This window comes from Oncorhynchus mykiss, chromosome 7 (genome assembly GCF_013265735.2).
Source record: "Oncorhynchus mykiss isolate Arlee chromosome 7, USDA_OmykA_1.1, whole genome shotgun sequence".
NCBI classification, from domain to species: domain Eukaryota; kingdom Metazoa; phylum Chordata; class Actinopteri; order Salmoniformes; family Salmonidae; genus Oncorhynchus; species Oncorhynchus mykiss.
Window position 1 is genome coordinate 19,140,940 of NC_048571.1, and position 14,038 is coordinate 19,154,977.

Below are 14,038 nucleotides of genomic sequence, written 5' to 3' on the forward strand. Positions count from 1 at the left end.
ATGCAGAAGGCCGACATAGGCAGATGCAGAAGGCCGACATAGGCAGATGCAGAAGGCCGACATAGGCAGATGCGGTGGATTGAGATGCAGCCCATGCAAAAAAATATATCTCTTGCTTAAACTGACAGATTTTGACGAGGACTATATTGCCACTCCTATGTGCCACATCTTGAATTTAATTTAGTTTCAGAGTAGGCGGCAAGGAATACGTTAGTCCTAAATATGTCAAAAACTAAAAGCATTGTATTTGTTACAAATTGTTCACTAAGTCTTCATTAAATCTTGTAATGAATAATGTGAAAATTTTGCAAATTGAGGTGACTAAACTGCTTGAGGCAAAACTAGATGTAAACTTTCATTGTCAAAACATATTGATACAACAGAAGCTAAGATGAGGAGAAGTCCGTCCATAATAAAGCACTGTTCTGCCTTCTTAACAACACTATCAACAAGGCAGGTTCTACAGGCCATAGTTTTGTCATAGCTGGACTACTGTTCAGTCCTGTGGTCAGATGCCACAAAGAAGGACTTAGGAAAATTACAATTGGCTCAGAAGAGGGCAGCACGTCTGGTCCTTAAAAGTACACAGGGAGCTAACATTAATGATATGCATGTCAATTTCTCATGGCTCAAAGTGGAAGAGATACTGACTTCATCACTTGTTTTTGTAAGAAGTGTTGACAGGTTGTGTGTACTGTCTGTTTAAACTACAAGCACACAGTTCCCATGCATACCCTACAAGACATGCCAACAGGGGTCTTCTTCACAGTCCCCAAGTCCAGAACAGACCATTGGAGGCGCACAGTACTACATAGAGCCACGACTACATGGAACTCTATTCCACATCAGGTAACTGATGCAAACAGTATGATCAGATTAAAAAACATGGAAAAATACGCATTGTGTAACAGTGGGGACTGTGAAGAGACACACACAAAGGTACAGACACACGCATACGCACACAGGCGCTTGAACACTCACTCTACACACACGTACATTGTAATATTTTTGAATGGTGGTATTATACATTTTGTACTGTAGATATGTAGTGGTGTAATAATGTTATATGGTGTACTGTTTTATCTTTTGTTTTATATGTAATGTAAGTGCCTTAATGTGTTTGGAACCCAGGAAGAATAGCTACTGCCTTGGCAACAGCTAATGGGGATCTCTAATAAATACAAATGCATACAAATACTCTTAAGGATTAATAAACAATTCTCACATCAATTTATTTGAAAATAATCCACAGTATATCTGACTTCCATCTCTGCCAGACGACACCTGGCAATGTGAGTCAACCTCTGAGGAACCGCAGTGTTGAACTGGCATCCTGCCATTTAATAACATAAAAAAGGTCCTCAGGAAGATTAATGGAAACATTATGCAGAACAGAAAAATAGTGATTTCAATACTTCAGCTGCACACAGAATTGTACCCTCATTGCCAGTGCGTTCGATTATATGAATTAAGAGGATAATGACTTTTTACAGATGTGTTTTCGATAAAAGAGGTCACTCAAAATTATTGGACCATTTGAAATCTGGTTAACTGGTTGATGTTGGGATCATCTTCATACCCAGAACACAGTATACTCAAGCTGTTGGACTCCCCAGGTATCTTGCAGGGACACGTTAAATTTGCATGAGGTGGCGATAGCTTTTGTTGTGGGGCTAACAGAACCAAGGGTTACTCGAGCTTTTAATCTTCACAGTAAATTCTAATCCGCTTTCCTGACAATTGTAACTGTAGCTAATACTCTAAGTAGTTTAAATATCTATTCACTGACCATGTCCAGTGATCCAGAGAAGGAAAGTGCTTAGTAATCATGAGAAGAGCTCTCCACATTTAAGCCATTGATATTAATCACTTTGCAACAATCGGAGGATAACTTTCCAAACAGATGTACTATACTGTTGGAGAATGGGGATTCAAGTTATTGTAAGAGAGAGAGATAGTTAGCTGAAGCAAGGGCAATAGTGAATGTAATTTCCAAATGTCTACATGATTTTACTATAATAAAAGTAAAATCCAGAATAAACTCTACAGAAACAAGACCATGACAGATTAAATCTAAGCTAGAAAAATAAACACCTTCAACTAATGTATACAACTTATGTATACTGTAAGGATCACCGGTGTGTAGTAAATGAAACGGGAATATCATCTGTTTAGTCGCTTGTTGTCACCGAAATAGTTCTCAGAATGTCACGGCTCGAATCTCCACCATATTTCCCCAAATGGAACAACATCTTAGCGAGTGAGTTAGCACTCTTTCCCCAAACTCCAACATCAACAAACGCTCCCTGTCCTACATAAAAACAAAGCGACATGAAACCATATGCCTCCCGGGGGGGAAAACAACAACAAGGAAGCAACTAGTGAAGGCAGCAAGCCCCCTAAAGGAGTCCTCCTTATTCTTTTAGTCAAAGCCTTGGATCACATGAGTCACACTGTGTGTGGAAGGGGCTGCCTCACGGGCCTTAGATGCACCAGCGCACACTCACCGCCTTGTCTCCTTCAGTCAGTCTCAGTCTAATGGGAGGCCTGCTGATCTGGGGAGAAGCCCAGAAAGAAGCCACTATTGCACACATACCCCAAGAGATTCTGACATGGGTACTATGAGAGTACAAATCTGTGTGTGTGTGTGTGTGTGTGTGTGTGTGTGTGTGTGTGTGTGTGTGTTTCAGATATGGTGATGCTCCAAGGTGGACATGAATGTCTGGGAAAATATCAAACACTTGTGGATATGTTTGCAGCAGTGGAGGCTGCTGAGGGGAGGACGACTCAAATGAATGGCCGGAATGGAGACAATGGAATGGTATCAAGCACCTTTTTTGTTTTTGTTTTCATGTGTTTGATAGCATTCCTTTCACTCCGTTTCAGCCATAATACTGCATTCCAGCCATTATTATGAGCTGTCCTCCCCTCAGCAGCCTCCATCGGAGGCAGACTGTATACCCACAGAAAAGGTGAATTATCCATCACTGTAGCCTAGAATTGAGTGTGTAGGTGGTTGAGAGGGGCTCACAAATTAAACTGACCTCACTGATCTCCATGGTGACAGCCTTATCTTTTGTGCAGGGATCTAGACGTTGTGGCAACTTTGTGATTTGCCTTTCTCTGTCTGTATTTTGTCACGTGAGCCGACAGTCTGATAAGTGCTTTGGTACCTGTCTTCAAGGTTGACTTTGCCTTGGGGTCTGTTCATCTGGCTGCCACATAAATTCCTGTTTTAGAGAGAAGATATTTTTGTGAAGCCATTCCAATAAAACATTCAGTTTCCAATAAATATCATAAAACTTGTCAACAATCAATGTATAAAGATAACACGACTGCACACCTTGCAATAGCAATTCGTAGAGTCCATTGTGTTAAAGTTCAAATTGAGACATCTAGACCAAACTTCATCTGCACTGCGTTAAGAATGACAGATCACCTGTCATAAAGTCTGTTGGCAGTTCAAACCAACCAGCACTAATACAGTATTCACTACTGTAAAGTGTGAGACATTTGAATGTTAGTTGAGCATGAAGGAGGAGCGAGTCTGAAACAGTAAGGGCAATCAATGCCTGCATTCCTAAACAACTGCAGTGGTTCATATTGAATGCAGGGGCAAGGTGAAGGATCTGTTATTTAGTGTTTGGTACAACATAAATAGACCTTACAGCCATTGGTGCTAACCTCTGGTTGAACTAACATCCTACTGTTTGCTTTTTGGCTCATGTTTACTCTTAAGGTCACAGGAGTGAAAGTGGCTGATTGGCCCACATGGGAAAGTGGTTAGGAAATATAGGCCAATAGGTGAGAGGAGACATCTCTGAGACTGGGAGGAGTGGGAGGGTCAGTGCTTTGTGCCAGATCTTTCTACCTTACATTTTATTTGAAAGATCTCATTACAGTTCCTTCCCCCGCTTGGGTGACCGTTGGCATGGTTGACTGGATGTATTTATCATGTGGGTATAGGTTAAAGCCATAACGCAGTTAATACCGTATCTATTTCATATCGTATGGATAGCAACAGCAGATACCGCCCTCTCTACTCTGAATCAATTTAGTCCTGGACATCCATTTTCCCAAAATTCTTATAGAAAAATGCTAGCAAAGTTTGTCCACAAAAGTGAGTAAAGTTCATATCCACACCCATTCCATGACTTGACTTGTTCGTTAAAGGAAATACAGATAAGCATAGCATGGACTGATAAGCCAGTGTCCAGTATGTGATTGAAGACAGTGTACAAGCGAAGTAAAGACTCACCGGCTCCATGGCAATCGGTCAACAACATAGCGCTTCCTTCAATATGAGACTGCCAAAAAGTTGTGGCCAGAGAGAAGTTACACACTCAGCAGTTGCAAGTGGGCTTTCAGAACAAGAGGAAAATGCCTCTGTTAACTTTGATCTAGCTGTAACATTAAGCGTGAATGTGCTGAGCTTTAGATCAAGTGTGGAAAAGTGTCATCATTTATATCATTGTATTAATCCACTGGCATCTCGAAAGGTATAACACATTGGCTGTGCAGATGATTTCAATGCATCCAACGTTTCCGGGAGACTGAATGAGATTACAAAATTACACAAGGATCAAATACCATAAAACATTACCTAGGTCAAAGGTTGTCCCATTTCTCAGAATACCTCAGACAAGTTGTACTTAATAGGCTGAATTTGACACTAACCAACCAAATTCAACTACATTTTAACAGATCCTAAGACAGGCTGACATGGAATAGACAGGTTGGAACAAGATTACAAATCAATTATTTACTAGTCTACTCAGAATGTACAGACTTTTCAAGGAAAGACTTACAAGGCACAACTTTGTTCTCCAGACAGAACCTTTAGTGATGTTTAACACGGCAGCACACTACAGACAATGATTGATATTGCAGACGCAGCAACACCTGTCTGACACGTAATGGCGTTTCAGTTGAATCCCTTTGTTGATGTCCAATAAATTCCCCTGCAAGGCAAGCCTGTAAAAGTTTGTTGTTATCTATAACAAAGACCATCAAAGGGAACAGACCCAGCGTTTTTGTTCCTCTACCTTGTGCATTGGTTATTTAGAATGCTTGTTCTGCACCACATGTTGGCACATCTGTGAAAAGTACAGCACAGCTGCCATAGCATACTGGCGGGACCATTGATGTAGCTGGTTCCAGGGCAATAATGAGATGGATATGAGGACTGGTCCAGAAGGTGGTATCAGTGGGCTCCTCCATTACCAGGAAACTGGAAGCATCGGACAGAGGTAATGCTGACCTGGACAAGGACAAGCAAGTGGTGCCAATTAGGGTCTTTGGTTGGTGCCTGGATCTCACAAATATACAAATCGAAACTATGTCCTGGAACACACTGTCCATGTGAACCCTGACAGCATACCATGTGTGTTGTATAGGGCACTAACCATCTTTAGTAGGGACTTTTGGTTCCCCGAGATAGCAAAGACTGGTGTGTGTATCTGAAGAAAAAAAGAAAAATCAATTATTGTCAACAACTCACGCAACACAATTTTGCACAGAGAACTGTGCAAACAGATAAATGCAATTATCTGTTTGTGGGAACTGACATAATTAAAGATAGTGCCGTGTATAATGTAACTATGTTTGACAGATGAAAATGAAGGTACATGGCTATTTTTTGTGCAGCTATCCATCCATTATAAATGGTTGTTTAGTATTCTGAGGCGTTATGTCATCATAGTGTCCATCTTAGTTTGAAAGTTAAAGCATTTCTGCTCTGAGGTTGGAAGGTTTGAGCAATGATAACTGATTAGAACACAGCAAACTGCATAATGTAAATACCATTCATGTATAGCAAACTTACCAGGGATATGAGTTTCAAAAGTTTTGATTACTTAGCTTAATGAATGTTCCATGGAATCGTCAATCTGTCCAAATGCAATTTATAGCATGCCAGTCATACGTGTTTATCATGACAACTAAGTTAATAACTTTGATGTGTCCTTATTTTGTGCCTTCATACATTTCAGGTTTTTCTTTTAAAGAAAGAGACTCACTATGTCTTCAAAATTCCAATATGCTTTCACTGATACACTGCATGAGACTATCCAAAGACTATAACCATAGTATGCATAATACACTAAGGCAATCTTCGCAATCAAATGAATGAAACAGAAAGGTTAACCTTGCTTGTATTTATTCTTGAAAGGTTTGAAATAATCACTCTATTGTATGAGTGTCAAGAAATGGACAGGCTTTATATCCCGAGAATACTGTATTTCTCCCCATTTAGCCTAATCATGACAGCAGTTATTGACCAAATGTCAAATACTCCCAGCTCTACCTTAATGAGTGGCACAATTAGGCAGTAATTCACACACTACGGGCTTACTCATTGACGTGTAGCACAGGTCTGGCCTCGATGATCTGTGTTTTGCAAAGGGGGCCTTTTTCATACCATGCACTAATGCACCGTCATTTGCTGACGACACAACGGTGGTAGGCCTGATCATCAACGGCGATGAGACAGCCTACAGGGAGGAGGTCAGAGACTTAGCAGTGTGGTGCCAGGACAACAACCTTTCCCTCAACGTCAGTATGACCAAGGAGCTGATCGTGGACAATAGGAGAAAGAGGGGACAGCATGCCCACGTCCACATCAACGGGGCTGTAGTGGAGCGGGTCAAGTTCCTTGGTGTCCACATCACTAAGGAATTAACAGGAGGCTGAAAGGATTTGGGCCTTAGGATCCTCAAAATGTTCTACAGCTGCACCATTGAGAGCATCTTGACTGGCTGCATCACCGCTTGGTATGGCAAATGCACCACCCTCGACCGCAAACCACTACAGAGGCTGGTGCGAACAGCCTAGTACATCACTGGGGCCGAGCTCCCTGTCATCCAGGACCTCTATACCAGGCGGGGTCAGAGGAAGGCCCGTAAAATTGCCAAAGACTCCAGCCATCCAAGTCATAGACTGTTCACTCTCTTACCGCCTGACAAACGGTACAGGAGCATTGTCTCTCAGACCATCAGGCTCCGAGACAGCTTCCACCCCCAAATCAATAGATTTAAATAGCCATAAATAGTTCATTAAATGGTTACCCGGACTATCAGCACGGACCCTATGTTGCACTGACTCCATGCACACTCACAAGACTATATACATGTATACACACTACACTATCTACACACTCACACAACACAAAAACACATTCACACACATACCATTTTACGCTCAGCATATGCTGCTGCTACTCTGTTCTTTTATTTCATTTTTTTCACCTTTATTTAACCAGGTAGGCCAGTTGAGAACAAGTTCTCATTTACAACTGCGATTTGGCCAAGATAAAGCAAAGCAGTGCGACACAAACAACACAGAGTTACACATGGGATAAACAAACGTACAGTCAATAACACAATAGAAAAGTCTATATACAGTGTGTGCAAATATCAATAAGATTAGGGAGGTAAGGCAATAAATAGGCCATAGTGGCGAAATAATTGCAATTTAGCAATTAAACACTGGGGTGATAGATGTGCAGAAGATGTATTTTACTCATATTATTATCTATCCTGATGCCTATTCACTTTACATTTCTACCTCGTACCCCTGCAAACTGATCTGCTACTGGTACTCCTGTATATAGCTCAACATTGATCTGCTGCTGGTACTCCTGTATATAGCTCCACATTGATATGTTACTGATACTCATGTATCTAGCTCCACATTGATATGTTACTGATACTCATGTATCTAGCTCCACATTGATCTGTTACTGATACTCATGTATCTAGCTCCACATTGATCTGTTACTGATACTCGTGTATATAGCTCCATATTGATCTGTTACTGATCCTCATGTATCTAGCTCCACATTGATCTGTTACTGATACTCGTGTATCTAGCTCCACATTGATATGTTACTGATAGTCATGTATCTAGCTCCACATTGATCTGTTACTGATAGTCATGTATCTAGCTCCACATTGATCTGTTACTGATAGTCATGTATCTAGCTCCACATGGATCTGTTACTGATACTCATGTATACAGCTCCATTCTTGTGTACTTTAATACTCGTGTGTTACTATTCTTCTTATATTATCTTATAACTCTGCATCATTGGGAAGGGCACGGAAGCAAAAATGTCACGGTAAAACCAACACCCGTTGCATTCGGCGCATGTGACAAATACAATTTGAATTAGCACAACAGCCTCGTCTCTATGTTCCTTGATGTAATTGTCTTTCATATGAAAATTCAGCATATAATGAAAAGATATTGAACCAAATGGGAAAAGGAGCGAACAGGGAAGGTTGATGTTGGGTAAAGAGAGTGAGTACAGCCAGAACTGCCTAGTTGGAGATTGATATGCACATGCATACTGGAGTGTTATTGGCTGTTCATTAGTATGTGCCTAGGGCTCTAACAGTATGGAGTCTACAGTACCTGGAAAGGACTCATCACGCATCTATAAAGTCTGAGGTGACTCATACAGTGTTCATTAGGTGGTTCTAGAGGTCTGCTAACTGGTGAAATGGGAGAAAATTGCGTATATTGTGTTGATGTGTACGTGTACCAAAGTAACAAAGTGAGATACGGACGGATCAACAAGACAATACAGACCAGACTAAAACAAGATGGACAGACAGACACTTAGGCACAGCCAGAGAGTTATTTTCTGGCCTCTATCCCAATGTCTGCCACTGCTGCATAACAAGCAACATGATCAAACTCTAATGATTGAGGTTGGAAGTGTTCTCTGAGTTGAAGGCACTGACTGAGTTGAAGGTTTCTGTTAGAAGTGCCAATTACGTCTAATTATAGTTAATCATCCATTGTTTGGTCTACAATGTAATCATCAATGCAGAATGCAAGAAAACAAATGTATTAAAACACAGCCACATCCTGTCATTAGCCACACATATGCATTGAGAGGAACCTAGCTTTGCACAAAAAGGATTTGTGATGAGGTAAACTCTAACCAAAACTCTGTTCCCTGTTCTCCCATCATTCATTTCTCCAAAGAGGCCTGTCAGCCATGATAATACATTATCCATTCATCTACACGTCATTTCTACCTCGGCACATAATGGAAAAACAAAAAGGTCAAACAACAGAATTTTGTGTTTTCTACCTAAAGTGTGCCATTCAGCATTTTAATTAACTAGCGAGCCTACGAAGAATGAATGAGCTGCAAACAGTAAAAGCCTTGTTTCGCCCTGAGTCATACACTAGAGAGGCAGGCAAGACGGCGTGGTTACATTAACAAAATGGTGAAGCCGAAGAACAATGATCCCCGATCCCTAGGCGGAGGGGAGGACGTTACAAACACTGAGCCATAGTGAATATACACTTATTACCATGCCCCTCCCTCAAGATGGATGATAGTTAGGTTGCTCTCGATTCCCTTTGAGGGTTTATCTCCACCCACTGATATTAGCTAGGATGTGACCCCTCTGGCGAAAATAGAAATCGTACATCATATGTCATGTCACACACAGCAGATGCATGAAACATACTACACTACTACAGCCTGCTTTCTCTTGGTTCCTGTCTGGCTGAACTGAATCTCCTGTGTCTGTTGTTGAAGCATCACAATGGCTTTTAAACAAAGGCAGACTCTGAAGGGAGGTGTTAGCCAAAGTGGGGCTTTGTGAATAATTGCTGATACCATGGAGCAGCTAGAGACAGCATGCTGGCAGGGAGGCACTCATGGTTGACTAATGATCAGCCTGGCTTCTACCCCAAATGAGAAGTGACAAGAATCCAGATGAGTGGCAACCAGCTGATGGACTACAATACCCATGCAAATGCAGGAAGAGTTCCATGCGTGGAATCAAGGGAACTGTAGTGCCACACCATCATTGTGTATATTATATGCCCTGGTCATCAGCTGTACCTCCCATGGATGGATAACAAGCTGACTGGAGAATGAAATTGGGGTTCAACGTGAGCTAGTCAGGGCCAACATAGTTTAAAGTAGCTGTCCAGTGTTTCCAGATTTCTATGAAATGTGATCTATAATGAATTACATACACTTCTTCCATTTTTTTATTTGATTAACAATGTTAAAAAGCAACTTTACTGTGTTTGAATAGTGTGGGCATACCCCAACAACAGAATGGTGTGGGTGTATATGGCTCAGTAAAAATATTAATGAAGAGTAAACAGCTGATTGGCCATCTCAGCCAATGACCCAATGAGATGTCTTGACCAAAACCTATCATCATCCTCTATGACAAAATAGCAAGCATTTTTTAAATGGTCTGTTTGAGATACAAGTTTGGTGGTTTTCTACGTGTTTTTTTTTCTTTCATTTATGCTTTGGCCACAAATACAAGTATAGTACATTATTTGGGTATGAGTAATCAGCCAGCCTGATAGAGGTTACAGAGTAATGTGTGGTTTGACTCACACACTTCCTAGAATATGTTAATGTAAACGTAATAACAATTAATCCTTTACTAGTTTTGTTTAGTGCATCTTGTACACTTTCTATGAAGTGAGTGAGTCAAATCACAAATGAACTTGGCTCTAAGGCGTACTTTCAATCAGAACAAGCGTTAACCGGCAATAGCATCCACCTGCATAGCGGATGGTTTGGAGGGTGGAACTGCATTGGAGCTGTTAAATCGGCAAACAGCTGCTCTTGTCATTGTAACAAAGCCACACCCGCCACACTCGTGTTTGAAGTTCAGAAATAATGACGCTCAAATTGGCAAATCATTAAACAAAATAATGAGGGTTTCTATCATCCTAACGGAGGTTAGGATTACATCTCACATTCCAGTGTTCAAACTTGTAAACACGGCTGCATGGGTTTTCTGTTATTGCGACTCCATGCAGCCAATGGCAATGTCCGCTGAAGATATAATGTTGGGAGCCAATTGTGGATTTGACAGCTCTAACAAAGTTCCACCTACAACACAGTCAAAACAACCACTATGTTGATATCGGCTAAAGCAGATCTGATTGAATAGAGCCCTTAGTCTTGTTTATAAATATGGACACTAAAACAGAAAGTCTGCAGAGAATCAAGAGCCTCTATTTTGCTCACAGAAAACCGAACTGGAACTCTGCACACACAAAAGTCACACGCAAATGGGGAGATAATTATTTAAGTACTAAAAGGTGACTCAAGTGCATTACAACTGTGTGGGCTAATTCTTTAGAATCCTTTGTTGCTAAATTGTCGCCACATTTTATATATTTATTTTTTACTATTTTAAAGTAAAATGGTGTGGGATCACTAACTGAAAGCACCATTCGTGGAATTAAAAATATTTATTTTAGCTTGATGTTAAAACCTTTTTTTGATAAAGAATCATTTAGAAGAAATGTATCTAAAAAGTCTCACGATGTGCATCGACTTCAATATGAGTTTAAAAGGTAAAAAGGTCCACCACTTTCAATTTACCTTGTGCTAATTTAGTCTGACAATGTCTTTTTCATTGAAATTGGTAAAGCACATCCATACATAAATCATTTGAATATTTGTACCGTGCAATGAAAACGTAGAACAGCTTTGAAATGGGATAATGTGAAAGATACTTTAGTGGCAAATTAAGTTAATGGAATATAAGATGACAGCCCTAGGCAACATATAGGCCTACTGAGATATACCTCAAGATTAAAGCAAAGGTGAATTTTTCACAAGAGTGGATGAATAGCGCATTGTTTATGTGCATTAAGACATCGATTTGGCCTTTAGCTTTTTTTATGTTGGATATTTCATGATGCAACTTAGTACTGTCATGATGTGGAATGGAAGAACCTGCAACAATTAAAAAATACATATCCTATAACCCTGACATTGCTAAAAGCTCTAGGCATTGTGCGCTGATCTAAAATCAGCTGTCTTTAACATAACCCTAACCTTCACTAATAGAGGTTAAAAAGCAGAACTGACCCTGGATCATTGCTTAGGGCTAAATTTAAATCTACACCAGGGGGAGGGGGCGGAGGGGACCGAGGGTTGGGAATATAATATGATCCAACCACTGAAAGACTACTTGAAGTACTTTGGGGACCATACAAAGATACATGGCTTTGAGATTAGAACCCTAGCCCTTATTTTTGAACCTCGGTTAATTTGAACTATCTGACCCTTCGACCTCCAGTTAATGATATCCTTTGAATTACCCCCCTAGTTTTAAGAAAAGTGCTTGGTAATTGAAACCATAACAGCTCTCTTAGCTGGCCAATTCATAATAGCACTGCATCTAGGCTACAGTTAGCTAGCCATTGACAACTTTAAATAAAGAGCTTTAAATAAATGCATTATTTATATAGTTATGGATCATAAAAATACACCTATATATATATCATATTCAACATTAATAACAATCCATAGGGAAGTCTAACATGGTAATATATTTGGAAGGACCAGTAATTATAAAACTAGGCCATATACCAATGGGAGATAATTAACAGCAGCAAATCCCTATGAGGATTTTAGGAAAAAGAGTCTTTGACAAAGCCATTCAATTATGTCCGTCCCACTGGGTCTGGGTATATAGAATATAGAATGTCTATATTAGGCAAATGACAAATGGAAGGTTCCAATCGGAATGAGCCATATGAGGGTATAACGGACTGTGGTGGACATTGAACCCCCAATGAATAGGTAGCCATTAGGCCGTTGTCTTTGCCACTTTCTTTGCATCTTGTCAATCTTACATTGACATAAAGTGAACATGTTGATTTATAAGAAAACACAGCTACAACACAATGTAGTAATTAGTATAGAGTTAAAGGAAAAGTCCACTTCCCCAAAAATACATTGTTGGTCATTTTTATACATTTGAAGTCGAATTGTGTCCATATTCCACATTGTCTCTCACAGATTGAGTTCATTTGTTTTCTTCGAAAAGTGTGTATTGACCTGTATACAGTACCCTGCATCATGCTCATCTGTTTAATTAGGAATTGTATTAGTTAAGAAGTCAAGCTGATAAAGAGTGACTTGGCCCACTATATACAGACTAGACCTCAATGTCTAGTTGACCTTACATTCTCTCAGAAAGAAAACTAACTGTAAAAATGATACATACTGTAAATGCATCACAATTTCATTTATAAGCAAATGTCACAATGTATAAGCGTGATATAACAGGAGCTTTCTCTCTCACACACAGGCATGTGCACACACACACTTTTTTTGGCGGGTGCCCTGGCGTCACCAAAGATGGTGGATAAATGAAGATGACCCACTCAGGCCGATTACTATTGGAAAAATGGGTCAGTTCCGACCTGCATGGCTCTACCTTAAGGCACCAATGCATTAGCAGCTGGGTCTGGTCTGATTAGTTAATTGACTGTATATGAACCAGACATTTTTATTTTTACATTTATTCATACATTTTTCAATCAGCTTTTTTTTTGGATTGCTTTTGTATAAGTAGTAATTAATTGGTCATCTTGAAAATTTTAAATTGGCTCCGGAGAGGACGGTAGGTATTTTACGTGCCACCAGCCGATTGTGTTTTTTTGTTTGTTTATTTGCGTTGTTTTTGGAATTAATTTTTTAAACTTATTTTGTACATAATGTTGCCACTACTGTCTCTTATGACGAAAAAAACGTATAGACATCAGGACTATGATTACTCACCACGGACTAGCAGAATCCTCCTTTTCCTTTCACGACACGAAGAATACACTGCTTCCTCGGGAACAGGCCCCGAACCCCGTGATCTGCATGAAGAGGAGGCGGTGAAAGAGAGGGCGAAGGTCAGGCTGCCTTCTGTGAATTTCTTAGGTGATTGAATAAACCCCCACTTCCCTCCATTCTGCTAGCAAACGTGCAATCTTTGGACAATAAAATCGACGAGTTTCGCGGAAGATTAAACTACAAACGGGGCATTAATAACTGTAACATCTTATGCTTTACGGAGTCATGGCTGAATGACGACAACATCAACATACAGTTGGCTGGTTATACGATGTACCAGCAGGATAGAACAGCGGCGCCTGGTAAGACAAGGGGCAGTAGTCTATGAATATTTGTAAACAACAGCTGGTGCATGATATCTAAGGAAGTCTCGAGCTATTGCTCAACTGAGGTAGAATATCT

General features: G+C 40.2%; 2 long non-coding RNA genes across 2 annotated transcripts; both read right to left on the reverse strand.

Moving 5' to 3' along the window:
* Window positions 1-1,206: 1,206 nt before the first annotated feature.
* On the reverse strand, window positions 1,207-4,635 carry LOC118965376. Its single transcript, XR_005052702.1, has 3 exons — window positions 4,259-4,635; window positions 3,045-3,230; window positions 1,207-2,555 (listed from the first exon to the last, which is right to left on the reverse strand). It is a non-coding gene; the product is annotated as an uncharacterized LOC118965376 (long non-coding RNA).
* Window positions 4,636-4,817: 182 nt separating this feature from the next.
* Window positions 4,818-13,660, reverse strand: LOC110527100. Its single transcript, XR_002474071.2, has 3 exons — window positions 13,577-13,660; window positions 5,406-5,459; window positions 4,818-5,260 (listed from the first exon to the last, which is right to left on the reverse strand). It is a non-coding gene; the product is annotated as an uncharacterized LOC110527100 (long non-coding RNA).
* Window positions 13,661-14,038: the final 378 nt, after the last annotated feature.